Below are 14713 nucleotides of genomic sequence, written 5' to 3'. Positions count from 1 at the left end.
GACCTACCTACCCCTGCAGAGTGGCAGGTGGAAGGAGGGCCCACCAGGGAGGAGTTTTGCCAGGCACAGAAGGAGTGTCCTACCCTTGAGGGCATGAGGCGACAGGCCGAAGCCCAAGCAGCAGGCAATGCCTCCGCAAAGTATCATATTTACTGGGAGGATGGGCTCCTTTACAGTGAGCCCAAGGCTCCTGTGCATGGGTCATCAAGGGCCTTAGTGGTCCCCCAGTGCTACAGGGCCTTTCTTTTGGAACTGGCCCATGAGATCCCTTTGGCAGGACACTTGGGCCAAGACAAGACCTTTGCTAGGCTTGTCCCACATTTTTATTGGCCACAGATGAGGGTCTCCTCAGATACCTTCTGCAGGACCTGTCTGACCTGCCAAGCCAGTGGGAAAACAGGGGCTAAGCTGAAGGCTCCCCTGGAACCACTACCTGTCGTTAGCACCCCCTTTGAGAGGGTGGGCATCGACATTGTGGGGCCTATGGATCCACCGACTTCTTCTGGTCACAGGTTTATCCTGGTTCTGGTGGACCACGCCACCCGGTACCCAGAGGCTATTCCTCTGAGAACCATCACTGCACCTGCAGTGGCACGGGCCCTGATGGGGATTTTTACCAGAGTGGGTTTTCCCAAAGAGGTGGTGTCGGACAGGGGTACCAATTTTATGTCTGCCTACATGCAAGCCATGTGGAAGGAGTGTGGGGTTACTTATTAGTTCTCCACCCCTTACCACCCACAGACCAATGGTCTCGTGGGGAGATTTAACAAGACCCTAAAGGGCATGATCAGGAGTCTGCCTGAGGGCCTGAGGAAAAAGTGGGACATACTCTTGCCCTGTTTGCTGTTTTCCTACAGGGAGGTACCGCAGAAGGGGGTGGGTTTCAGCCCCTTCGAGCTCTTGTACGGTCACCCTGTTAGGGGACCTCTCAGTTTAGTGAAGGATGGGTGGGAGAAGACTCCAAGGAGGCTTCCCCAGGATGTAGTAAGCTACATGCTGGCCTTCCGTAGCCAAATGGCTAAGTTGTGGAAACAAGCTTCTGACAACTTAGGGGCCAGCCAGGCGGTGATGAAGGAATGGTACGACCAGAATTCTCACCCTGTGGAGCTAGAACCCGGACAGAAGGTGTGGGTCATGGAGCCTGGAGAGCTTAGTACCCTCCAGGATCGCTGGACAGGCCCTTATGAGATATTGGAGAAGAAGGGTAAGGCCACTTACCTAGTGGACCTTAAGACCCCCAGGCAGCCCCACAGGGTGCTACACGCCAACCGCCTCAAACCTCACCATGAGAGGTCTGAGCTCACCTTACTGATGGTGACTGATGGGGCAGAGGAAGAGGAAAGTGAACCTCTCCCGGACCTCTTTGCTTCCAAAGAGAAGGATGGATCGGTGGAGGGAGTGGTCCTCTCCCCATCCTTGACTCCTGAGCAACAGAGGGACTGTCGCCAGGTCCTGGGGCAGTTCGCCTCCGTGTTTTCCCTTATCCCCGGGATTACCCACCTGTGTACCCATGATGTGGACACAGGAGACAGCCCCCCTGTCAAGTCCAAATCTTACAGGCTGTCAGATAAGGTGAAGGCCAGCATCCAGAGTGAGGTCACTAAGATGCTGGAGATGGGGGTGATAGAGCCCTCCAACAGCCCTTGGTCCAGTCCGGTGGTTCTGGTACCAAAAGCTGCCCCACCGGGCACCACACCAGAACTTAGGTTCTGTGTGGATTACAGAGGACTGAACTCTGTGACCAAGACTGATGCTCATCCTATCCCTAGGGCGGATGAGCTCATTGACCGACTAGGGGCTGCCCGATACCTGAGTACCTTTGACCTCACATCGGGGTACTGGCAGATCGCCCTAACAGATGGAGCTAAAGAGAGGTCCGCCTTTTCCACCCCAGAGGGCCACTACTAGTTCAGAGTGATGCCCTTTGGATTGAAAAATGCTCCTGCCACCTTCCAGCGGCTGGTGAACCGGGTCCTCTCCGGTTTAGAGGCCTTCTCTGCTGCCTACCTGGACGACATAGCTGTCTTCAGTAGCAGCTGGGAGGACCATCTGGGTCACCTCCATGAAGTGCTTCAGGCTCTGCAGCAGGCAGGCCTGACTATCAAAGCTAGCAAATGCCAGATAGGGCAGGGGTCGGTAGTCTACCTAGGACACTTGGTAGGCGAGGGCCAGGTGCAGCCCCTACAGGCCAAGATAGAAACCATCCTGGCCTGGGAGCCTCCCAAAACACAGACTGAGGTCAGGGCATTCCTGGGCCTCACAGGTTACTACCGCAGATTTGTCAAGGGCTATGGCACCATTGTGGCCCCCTTGACTGAGCTAACCTCTAAGAAATACCCTAGGAAAGTGATCTGGACAGAGGCTTGCCAAAAAGCCTTTGACTCTCTAAAGCAGGCCATGTGCACCGCTCCTGTGCTCAGGGCCCCTGACTTCTCCAAAGAGTTCATTGTCCAAACGGACGCCTCAGAGCATGGCATAGGCGCGGTACTTTCGCACTTCAATGAGGAGGGAAGGGACCAACCAGTAGCCTTCATCTCCCGGAGGCTGCTCCCCCGAGAACAGCGGTGGAGTGCGATAGAGAGAGAAGCCTTTGCGGTGGTCTGGGCTGTGAAGAAGCTGAGGCCATACTTGTTTGGTTCCCACTTCCTGATTCAGACTGACCACCGGCCCCTCAGGTGGCTCATGCAAATGAGGGGCGAGAATCCCAAATTGTTGAGGTGGTCCATTTCTCTACAGGGGATGGACTTTAGGGTGGAACACAGACCCGGAGTAGACCACGCCAATGCTGACGGTCTCTCTCGGTTTTTCCGCCTTAGTGATGAGAACTCCCTGGAGGTCGGGTAGTTCTCCCCACTTTCAGCTGGGGGGGACACGTGTTAGACCCGTCAGCCTTAGGGTGGTCTCCCCTACATTTTTGCCCTTTTTGCCTCCCATTTTTATCCTATATTTAGTTGGACTTAGGACTCTGGGCGCCTCACCACTGCTAAACAGTGCTGAGGTGCAGGTGCTCTTACCTAAAACCTTGAGAGACTGGCATATCTGCCACAAGCCACTGCTACTGCAGTAAGGCTAATTCTCCATAGGCTAACATTGGGAACCTCCCCTTATGGACTAACTTCTGACAGGGACCTGATAAGTCTATCATGTTTGGTCTTGTTGGACTCGGGGCGGGGAACCCTTTCCAATGATATATAGGGTTTGGGCATTACTACGCTAGGGATCCCACTTTTATAAAGGGGACCTTTTCCTGCCTACACTTAGATTAGGTTCTGCAGACTCCCCCCTCCCCTCTGCATACTGATAGCCTGCCTGGGTTGGGAGGTGGGAGTGGTGATTCACACCTTCTTCCCTGGGATGAGCTGTGATGGGCTGCCCACTGTAGCCTTAACGGCCTGTCTCTCGTCACTTTGACAGCTAGGTCAGGGAAGGCAGGGAACATACCAGAACTCCCTGGACTCTTCCAGAAGCCCCTGCCCCCAGACCCTTCCAGAGACTTCCACCACTTTCTAGCCCTTAGACTGAAAGATATATAAGGGAGGGTCCTGGCCTCACTTCTTTGTTACACTGCTGGACCTGGAAGAATCCCTGCTGGAGTGAGGACTGCTGCGCAAGAGGATTGCCACTGGGAAGGAGGCTGACTGCTCCAAGGAACTGCTGCCCCACAACCTGCTGAGCTGCCCTACTGTCTGCTGATCCTGCCCTGCATGGGAGACTGCAACATCACCCCCAGAGTGTCTCCACAACATCCCAAAGGAACTACTTTTCTTTGAACCACCTTTTAAAGATTGCCTTTTTGGGACTGCACCCTTTTTAAGCTAAAGGAAACTACCTGTCCTTGGACCACAGCGTTTTAAAGACTGCCCTTTGGATCAGCAACAACACTCTCAAGATTTGCCCTGCAACGCTGTGCCTGCCCTCAGCACTGCTTGCCCTGTGATCCTCCCGAGGGCTCTGTGATTGCCTCTGCTTCTGGCGCAAGCCGAATAAAACTAGCCCTGAGGTCACCGCCACTGGGACCGGAGCGCGCTGTGTAGCGCTGAGAAGCGAAGCGCTGTGTGGCAGGAGGCTCCGTCGTTGCCCCGGACTTGGAGGCACTGTTAAGCGCTGTGCTAAAGGAGAGCTGTGTGGCCGTGACCCCCACCCGTGCAGCGCCTGCTGAGCCCGAGGCCCCAGGGGGAGAGGAGCCTCGCACCCGCGCCGCAACCACCACCCCAGGTAACGCCTCAGTGCAACCAGGCTGCTGCGAGGGGGCGGGGTGCGGGTTGGCCGGGTACCTGGAGTGTGAGCTTTGTGCTTGGCTGGGAACCGTCCTTCACTGACCGGCCTACGGGGGCATAATTACTTGGTAATTGACACTGGGGCATTTTTTAGCATCACCAGCAGCGCCTGGGCAGTCGCACTTCCTACGCTGGGAGCATAATTTCTATGAGAGGCACACTTATTACGCTACAAGGGAACTTTGGCCATCCAAAGACACTGTGAGAAAGACATTACCAGCAGGAGCCCTTGGCAAACATGAGCTTTTGGTGATTTGATCAGGCCTGGGAACTGGATTCATTCTTATTGATTATTGATCTTGCTTGGAAACTGGGATCCTTTTTATTATTGATCAGGCCTGGGAACTGGATTCATTCTTATTGATTATTGATCTTGCTTGGAAACTGGAATCCTTTTCATTTTTGATCTTGCCTGGAGCTGGTTTTACCTGCTTTTGGTTCTCGCATAATTTTTAGATAAAGAAATTCTTATTCTTATACAAAACTGGTGTGGTGTTCCTCTTGTGAGTGTTTTTACTGTGTCATCGCTGTTGTGTGTTGCACAAATACTTTACACATTGCCTCTGAAGTTACGCCTTTGCTGCTCTGCGCCAAGCTACCAGGTCGGAAGCGGTGGTCCCTACTTGGACTAGGGTGCATACCCCTGCCAACTAGAGACCCCGGTTCTAACAGACCTATAACTTAATTGGGGCAATAGATTTAGCTACATTTTATACAACACCTTTGGCCATTATTACCTTAAACACAACAAAAGCATTTGATGGTGTAAATTGGCGTTATCTACAACAAATACTTAGATTGTGAACTTGGGAGAAAACTATTGTAGGACTGTGAGTCTGATATATCAAAAACATACAGCCAAGATGTTGATGAATGGAAACTTATCTGCCCCTTTCAAAATTCAGAGGGGAACCAGAAAGGGATGTCCTTTATCTCATCTACCATTTACTTTATATATAGAGCCCCTAGCTGTAAAAATTAGACATGAACCTACAATCTCTCCTTTTAATACAGCAGCTGGGAGAAAAAGGTGACCTTATACGCCGATGACCTAATGGTGTACACTTCAGATCGGTTGCAGTATAACACAATCTGGCATCCCAATTTGGTTATATCTCAGATTATGAGGTAAATGCGACAAAACAGACTGTATGGGCTGGTATATGGACATGCAACAATGTAAAATTAAAAAGGAGAAAGATATGTGGGTATCATGGTCTCACAAAACATCAAGAGGATCCCAGAAACTAATTTAAAAAAAGTCAGCAAGAGATATGTAAGTAATTATTAAGCTGGGCACACCTATAATTGACTATAATTGGAAGGGTGAATCTAATAAAAATGATGGTCTTTCTAAAACTCATTTTTATATTCCAGAACAACCCTTTGGTTTTTAGAGAAGTTTGGCTTAAGAAACTGCAGTCAAAAATAAGCAGTTTTATTGGGGCCTCCAAAGGCATACGAATTTCATGGAAAAAACACAGCAGGAAGAAAGAAAACGGAGGCTTGGGTTTTCCTGATTTAGTTTATTAAGCATGGGTATTTCTTATGAGGGCTGGGAAAATGTTATTGAACGAACCAGATGGTTCAGACATTGGTAAAATGTTGAAGGTGATGCTCTTAAGCGTGAAGGGAGGGGAGCAAGGTTTTATCTATAAATTTGGAGACCTCAGATATTTAAAAATGTTGTGCTTCAAGATCTTGCATGGGTTAGCCGTTATGTGGCACAAAATCAGAAAGATGCAAAAAAGTAACTATTATAGTGCGTTGTCATCCATCTGGGATGGCCCTGGTGACCCGTATTGGACAAAGGACTCTTTGGAAGCCTTTGAGAAAAGCGGGAATATTCTGCTGGAAACAACCTGTGAGGGATGACACTCTACTCTCATGGGAAAGTTTGTCAGATATCACGGACAACAAGTTATCTAGATTCAAATACTTACAAGTGAAAAGTTGGCATCAAACAACTGGAGCAGTCGTTGTCACCTTGAATGAATTGGAGTCTGTATTAATGCGGAAAGTTGAAAAAAAGAAAGAGGTGGCAAATCTATATTGGCTCTTGATGGATCTTGCAGAGGGCGATTTCAAACTGCCATTGGAGCTGAGAGGAAAGAGCTTGCCTGGGATCCATCTAGAAGAATTATGGCAAGTATCATGTAACATATTGTACTCCACAGTCCAGGCTGCATATTTAAAGAGAAATCACATATTTTGTCTCCATAGGGTTTATTGGACTCCTCTAGGCTCTCTAAATTCGAGAAGGGTGCCACTCCAAATGCCCTAAATGTTCTCAAGAAAAGGTAGATGATGTACATATGTTCCTGCAGTGTCCAATATTACAACATTTCTGGGCATATGTAAGTAAGAGCATCTCAACAATACTCAGGGTAGAGTCTCAGGTAAACCCAAGTTTGGTTTTCTTCAAGGTTTTGGCAAATTATGAATCTTTATCCAGGGATAAAAACAAATGAATGTTTTATTTAATTTTACTAGCCTAGAGGGAAATTTGTAAAAACTGAATAAAGAATGTCCCCTGACTATTGGAGATTGGAAAATGTCTATGAAATATATAATCAAGTTAGAAAGGGCATCACCCAGTAAGAAGAAAGACTTTTGGTTACCCTGGATGAGTTGGCTTGAAAACAAGGTACACACATTCCAATGATTATGCCTTTACACTGAGATACTTCACCACTCCGGTTGTCTCGTGGGAGGCTCTGAGTGAGGGTCGGAATAATCCAACCATGAAATGAGAGGTTCTGTGTAAAGTGCACCCTTGGAAAACAGAGCTCTCTGGTTGGTGCCAATCTAAAGGGGGGCCCCAGAGAAGTAAAAAAACAACTCTGTATATGCCTAAGGCGAATGAGGGCAAAAAAGATTTTTTGAAAAAACAGTGTCGCTCAATGTGATCTGAACATTGGGTACATTGACACCCTCCTTACATGAACTATACACGCTTAGGGAAACTGGTAAGAATACTCCAGACATGATGACATTTTTAGAGGAGATGGGCATAATCCATGATTTTGCCAAATTCATTGATTTCAAACATTGTTCTACCTGTATACCTATGATGCCACATGACAACATAGAAATGTTAAGTTCCCTGTCTCAAAAACAAGCACTTCTGTGCTTGGCTACTGACATGAACATTATCATACGTCCTACAGACAAAGAATGTAATATAGTGCTCATTAATAGGGAGACGTATATCGAGGAGTCCACGCGCCAGTTAAATGACAACAGGTTCTATATCTCCATCAATAGAGAGACATACACCAACAGTGTCAATGACATTTGGAACAAACTCACAGACTGGAAGTACAAGGAGATCTTGTAATGGGAGGAATGCTGGCTTTAGAAAAAAGTTCAGGTTATTTACCTTCTTCCCAAGGTGCATAAAAAGAGCACCAACCTCCCGGGAAGCCTATCCTGTCATCTATGGCAGTGCCCTTGATAACGTACCTAAATACATAGATCACTTTTCTGATGGAATTTGTCATAAACCTCTGCTCTCAATGAAGGAATACCATGGATTTTCTCAGGAAACTAGAGTGCATCAACTGGAAGAAGGATTATAAAATGCTCACACTGAATGTTAACTTGCTGTACACGATAATTGGTCAAGACAAAGGTATACAGGCTCCCCAGCATTTTCTGCTGTCCATATCAGTTGGTTATCTCACACACTGAGGGATGGTCCTTGAGATGATCAGGCACTGAGTGACAAATAAAATTGTTCTTTTTAATGGTTCCCTGTATAGACAAATTCTCAGAACTGCGATGGGGACATGTTTTTCCCACATATTCGCCAACATCTTCCTTGGGTGGTGGGAGGAGAGCGTTTTCAATGACAATGTACATCAATGACCTGTTCATCATTTGAAAAGGCACTGTATCCGAGGTGGTCAAGTTCGTGGACAAATTGAATACTAACACATACTACATAGTGCTTTCCCATACCAATAAGCAGAACCTCCTTGGAATACTTAGATGTCTGGGTAGAGTTATTTAATGCAGAAATACAGACCAAACTGTTCCAAAAATCCACAGTGGACAATAGCCTTCTCCATGCCCTCTGCAGCCAACCTGATACTCTGAATTGGAGTTTTCTGTATGGGGAACTGCTGAGGGCAATACGCAATTGTAGCACAGAGGTTACATACTTGGCTGAAGATCTTGTCATGGTAGACAGATTCAGGATGAGGGGGTATGCAGATTGGGTACTTAAATAGGACAGCAAAAAAGCCAGGATGGTACCCAGTTTGCTAATAACCCTGACAATGAGACTGACACTCAGTCAGATTCCAGGGTCATTATGACTTTTAATAACAATTCCAAAGAAATCGGTTCCATCTTGACCAAGAATTGGAATGTACTCAGGAACAATCCCATCATAGGGCATACCATACATAAGAAACCCAGGGTCACATGCAAGAGGGGTCGTTGTATAAGAGGCAGTCAACAGTGACATTACACCTAAGAAACACACAAGGGCTATCACCAATCAGGATCAAAACTATACTGTAGCTAAACATTACCAGATGATGCACTCTCCTACTAGGCCATCAAAGAAATATATCTCACTACACCAGAGGTGGTGACAGGACACTTAGGTTAAGACAAAGAGAATCTAGAACATTCTGGAGCAAGAAAACAAGGGCCAGGGGCTGAACCCTAGGAGGAACTTGGGGTACCACCTGAATGATAATTAAGAATGTTTTGGGTCATGTTTTTCAGTAATGGCTACCCTTGATATATTAAATGTCTAGCATAGTTTCTTTCTGCTGTGTTTTCTGTCTTCCTTTCTCTTTGTCTCTGTTTTTTTTCTTACTGTTTTCTGTTTATTGTTACTTCTTCCCTCTCTTTTCTTTCTCCTTTTTCTTTTGGTTCAATTTGTCCCTCCCCTCTCCCCTCTCCCCCTTCCTCCGTTTCCTACCCTTCTCTCCCTTGCCCCACTCTTTGTCTCCTTTTCCTGTCCCCTGGCGATAGGCACTCTTTTAGAGGATATACATGCATGCTGTTGCGTTTTAAACAAAACAACCTGAAATCCTTTTGAGTGTTCTTAGCCACGTTTTTATATTTTGTATTGGTTACCGCAGGAAAGGAAGGGGATAGTACCTCCTGCCTAGTATAGTCCAACCAAGTGCAAGCTTCACAGACTCAAGGGGCTTGGCTGTACAGTAGCCAAGATCACTGACTTGGTACGTCAACACAGAGTAAAAGCTTTAAGGACTCCATGTGCCCAGATGTGGAGGGGCTGATGCTGCCTGCTCTATACTTCATCACTGGGTGGGTGCAAGTTTCATGAACTCAGTTGACCGACCTCACGAGGCGCTACTACCTCCTTCCTGGTAGACCACCGCCACCAAGTAGTTGCATGCTTCACAGGCTCATAGTTGTGCTACAGAGATGCTAGTACTACATGGCCAATGAAAATTACTGGGTGCAAACTACATGGCCAAAGGGACCCTCGCTGTGGTAGGGCTAGTACTGCCTGCCCAGTACACCACCACTCGGTGGATGCAAGCTTCATAGACACAAGGAGTACATATGAGGAGGAGGTAGCTTAACACACCAAGGGGATCAGCATTGGATGCAAACATCACAGATTGAAGAGGCCAGGCTGCTGGGAGGCAAGTACCACCAGCCCAGTATACCACCACCAGGTACAAGCATCACAGATACCCATTCAACAGACCTCCACCAGATGCATGCAAACTTAGCAGACTCAAGGGGCATAGCTATGGGGGTATGGTACCGCCTGGCCAATACCCCAGCACTGAGTGGATGCAAGCCTCATGGACTCAAGGGGCACTGATGCAGAGAGACTAGTGCCAGGTACACTGCCACTACAGGGGATACAAGCTTCACAGACTCAAGGGGCTTGGTTTCTAAAACTCTAGCACTTCCCACCCATTAGACTGTGAAGGTTTCAAGAAGTCAGGAGGCCCTGCTGGAGAGGTGCTCTTGCCACCCATCTAGCAGACCAGAACAGGGTGCTCACTTCACAGACTCAAGGGGCCCAGCTACAGGGTGGTTAGTACCACCCCCCCAGCACACCACAAACTGGTGCAAACATCACAGGTTCAATGGACCCAGCTGAATAAAGGCCAATCCCTCCCACCCAATACTTCACTGTTGTGTGGGTGTCAACTGTAGAGCTGTATACTTCCTGGAGGAATGGTATAATGCAGTACCACCAGGTTGTTGCTAAAATCCATATCAACAACAGTATAAGACTCACATACTAAAAGGTTCTGGGTGAGCAGGCCCTGCAGCTGCCCCTACTGTTTATGGTCCAAGGTCCAGAATGATGGTGGACAGACACCTGTGGAGGGTGAAGAGCAGGGTAAAAGAAGATGCCAGACTCTGCAACCCACCATCGCTGTACATGGCTAAAAGCTGTCCACAATATGGGTGGGAAACCATGGTGGATGGAGTTCAAGACATTGCCAAAGTCCAGGCCTGCAGCTTGCCCAGGCATTTTGCAAATTTGAGCCCAATGGTCTCAGCCACACTGTGAACAATCAAAGGCCATTTATTGTGGTTGGAGGGATAATCCAGAGGTTATTTCCTGCACCCCTCACTGCGCATAGGAGACCTGTTGAGTTTTGTGCGTAGGGCCCGCACTCAATTAAGGAAATGACTGCAAAAACCTCCAAAATGCAGCAGGCAGCCTCTTCCCTCAATCTATCACAACACACCCACACCCTGCATCATTCTAAAACAGCTTCACTGGCTCCCAATTGACAGCTCTTTTCAAACTCTTGACACACACACTCAAAGCCTTACTCAGCACTGTGATAAGTCAAAAGTATTTTTGAGAAATTGCGTTGTTGGTGGTAAACCCTGCTCAAGCAACAACCAAAATTTCCATCAGAGTGAACTACAAAAGTCACTAAATTAACCTGGGCTTAGCCCTCTGGTAGCTGGGCACAAAGCAATCAGGTTTAACTTAGAGGCAATGTGTAAAGTATTTATGCAGAAATAAAGTGAAATCACAATACAAGAAAAATCCAGCCCCAATTTATTTTATTTTTATATTCTGTTTATTGATTATAGAACAAATAACTAAGATCAGACATACTGAAGACCCATGTCCCCTGTAAGCAGAACAACCAAGCAGAGCCATTATCCACATTACATAGTATGGCAGTATGACAAAGGCATGCATGGTAGATTCAATCCCAATTCCCAACCAATACATCTGTGAATCAGTCTCATAAGGCTTTGATAGGGTAGAAAGCGATAGATTGTAGTATCCCTCCTAATGCAAGCTGTCCTAAGAGGATATACATTCCAGCAAGAGGGTAAAAACACAGAGAGGAAGTCCACTAAATCTTTAGCGATACATGGGGTCTACTATTGGTGAATCAATGGAGACAGTAGTATCTGGCCTTCTGGGACAGTTCAATATAGACATGTTGACCTCTGATCATGGGGCCCTTTAAACTATGCAGGCAGCAAGGAACTGTCATCAGAGTCATGTATAGAAAACGTGAAGAAGAAAGAGAGAAAAAAAAGAGAACAAAAACAAAAGGAATAACTCTCCAAAGGAAAAAGGGAGAAAGGAGAGGATGCGCTGAGGGGGTAAAATCTAGATGAGAATGTTGAAGTCCTTGGGAGAGAAAAGAGGAGGTCCTCCAGCCTAAATGGACCCATCCGGGGACTCCAGTTTCCGACCCGTGGCGTATGGTTCAAGCGAGTCATCAAACAGTTGTAAAGTGCCTAGGTGGGGCAGAACCAGTCTGGAGTGTCTAGTCATGGTAAGATAGTGTATGAGGGGCTGCCAGATACGAGTGAATTTGGCATCTGTGTGGTTAATGTGAGCAGTAAGTAATTCAAGGGCTAGTACAATCCACAAATGGAGAAACCAAGTGGCAATGGGGGAGGTTGCTGGTTCTTCCAATATAAGGCAATGGACTGCCTAGCCACCCCCAGCTAATGTAAAATCAAGCGACTGTCCAAGTGTGTCATTGCAGTTAGTGTTAAAGGCTTTAGGCCCAGTAGGGTAACTATTGGTGCAGAAGGCATAGGAAACCCCACTATCTCCTTGATGTGACTGAGGACCTCCTTCCAGAACATTGTGAGGTTCGGGCATGAACACCATATATGAATAAAGTCTTCTCTATCTCTCTGGCTCCTCCAGCATGTCGGGGGGAATGATGGAAACATTTCGTGCAAGCAGGGCGGGTTATAGTACCATCTTGTCATTACCTTGTATGCCGATTTGATCTGTAGTGTACTCTGATATATTTTTGGGATATCCCTCCCTAGTTGGTCCCAACCTTCTTTCGGTATATCCTCTTCCAGATCTGAAGCTCACTGTGTTTGATATCCGTGAGGAGTGGGGCTCTGTGAATGCTGCAGTACAGAGTATGTGTGAGAGATCAAACCCTTTGAGCCCTCAAATTTACGAACCAGGGATTCGAAAGCAGTAAGTTGTCTGGTGGCCCCCTGAGTGTAGGTCTGGGAGTTGAGCCAGTGACCTATCTGGGAATATTACATTCGTGCCCCTTCCCTGAGGTGAAAAGCCTGCCTACTTTGATCAAATGTAAGGAAGTTACAGCCCTGAAAAAGGTCCTGAATGACTCGGCATTCGCCATCTGTCCCTGCAAGAAATGCCGGTGGCTGCAGGGCAGGAGGAAACATAAGGTTGCGAGCTATAGGGGTATAGGGGGAGGGAAATGTAGTTAGACCCTGGGGTATCGCTAGCTAATCCCAGCTCTTCAGGACTGTCCTTGTGGGGGTAGCAATGTATGCACGTGGAAGCCCAGGCAAGTCCAATAAAGGTCTAGAGGATACTGTACGATCTGAGTGAAACCAATTTATTTTGCTTTCGCAAACCACCCATTCCGATATGTACCGGAGATGGTAAGCCCTGCAGTATTTCAGAAGGTTAGGACACACTAGTCCTCCCCGAACCTGTGGCAGCATCAAGATCCTAATAGAGAAGTGTGGTTGGGAGTTCTCCCATATAAACTTAATGAAATCTTGGTGTAAGGCTAGGATAGCAGACTGTGGTATTGCAGTGCGGAGGGACTGAAAAAGACAATATTTTGGGGAGTAGAGACATTTTAATGGTGTTAATGCGACCAAGACACATGAGAGAAAGGTCCTTCTTTCTATGTAGTTCCTCCCGAATAGCACGTCTATATCTAGGCCAATTGGCCGAAGTCCATGTCGTGAGCTTGGGAGTCAGCTCGAGGCCCAGGTACCTAATTGATTCATCAGTCCAATATATCTGGATCAGTTCCTTTAGGCCCTGAACCTCCTCGGTCTGAGGAGAAAGGTTAAGGGCATAGGACTTGGTAAGGTTAATCCAATATCTCGATGTGTCTTCGAAAGAGCGCAAGAGAGCATATACCGCTGGGAGGAAGGTAGAGGGAGAGGAAAGTGAAAGAAGGAGATCATCAGCAAATAGAGAGGCTTTATGTTTGTAACCCCCCATAGGAATAACCTGTATGTTCTGGTTGCAGCAGATGGCAATAGTCAGAGGTCTACCACTAAAGCAAACAATAATAGGGACAAGAGGCATCCCTGCTTGGTACCACGATGGATGGAGATAGGGGCAGTGTGAAGCCCATTGAAGTGAATACAAGTGGTAGGCTGCGCATAGGGCACCATTAGTTTGGACATCATCTCTGGACCCAGTCCAAACCTTTGAAAAAAAAGCTGTAAAACCCCAACCCACTTGATTGAGGGTTTTCTCTGCATCAAGGGAGACCAGACAGGCCGGGATGTTTCTAAAGCGTTCTTTTTCCACCAGATGGGCTATCCGTTGGATATTATCTGCCCCTTGTTGCTGGTGGATGAATCCCTCTTGATAAGGGTCAATAGGACCCGGAAGGTGAGGTTCCAAGCAGTTTGCTAGAATTTTTGTGTAGATCTTGGCGTCAGTGTTTTAAAGAGGAATAGGGCGATATGGCACAGGTATGGAATGATCCTTACCGGGCTTGGGGATAAGCACTAACTCTGCTTCAGACATAGTTGGAGTAAGACCCGAGATATTTGTGAAGCTGTTATACAGATGTAGTAAGTGTTCCCATAGTTGTGGGTAAAAAACCCAATAAAAAGTGACTGGGAGGCCATCTGGGTCCGGCGTTTTGCCAATTGGAAGTTGTTTCAGGGCCTTCACAATTTTGTTGTGGGTGATAAGGTCAACCATTAGATTTGCATGACAGGCATCAATAGAGTCCCAAGGGCAATAATTTTGAAAAGCATTGACAATTTCAAGAGAACAAGGTGTATTAGCGTAAAGTTCTCTATAGATGGTCTCTAATTCAAGGCTTTTATCAGCCTCCGAATTAGCACATGTGCCATCCGAGCGTTCAGGTTAAGTAATATGTGCTTGCGTCGTCTGTGCACGGAGACATCGTGCAAAGCATGCCCCAACCTTATCCCCCCATGTATAGACTTTTTGCTTTAGGGCG

Source organism: Lissotriton helveticus, chromosome 8 (genome assembly GCF_964261635.1).
Source record: "Lissotriton helveticus chromosome 8, aLisHel1.1, whole genome shotgun sequence".
NCBI lineage: Eukaryota > Metazoa > Chordata > Amphibia > Caudata > Salamandridae > Lissotriton > Lissotriton helveticus.
Note: the sequence above shows the minus strand (reverse complement) of the source record.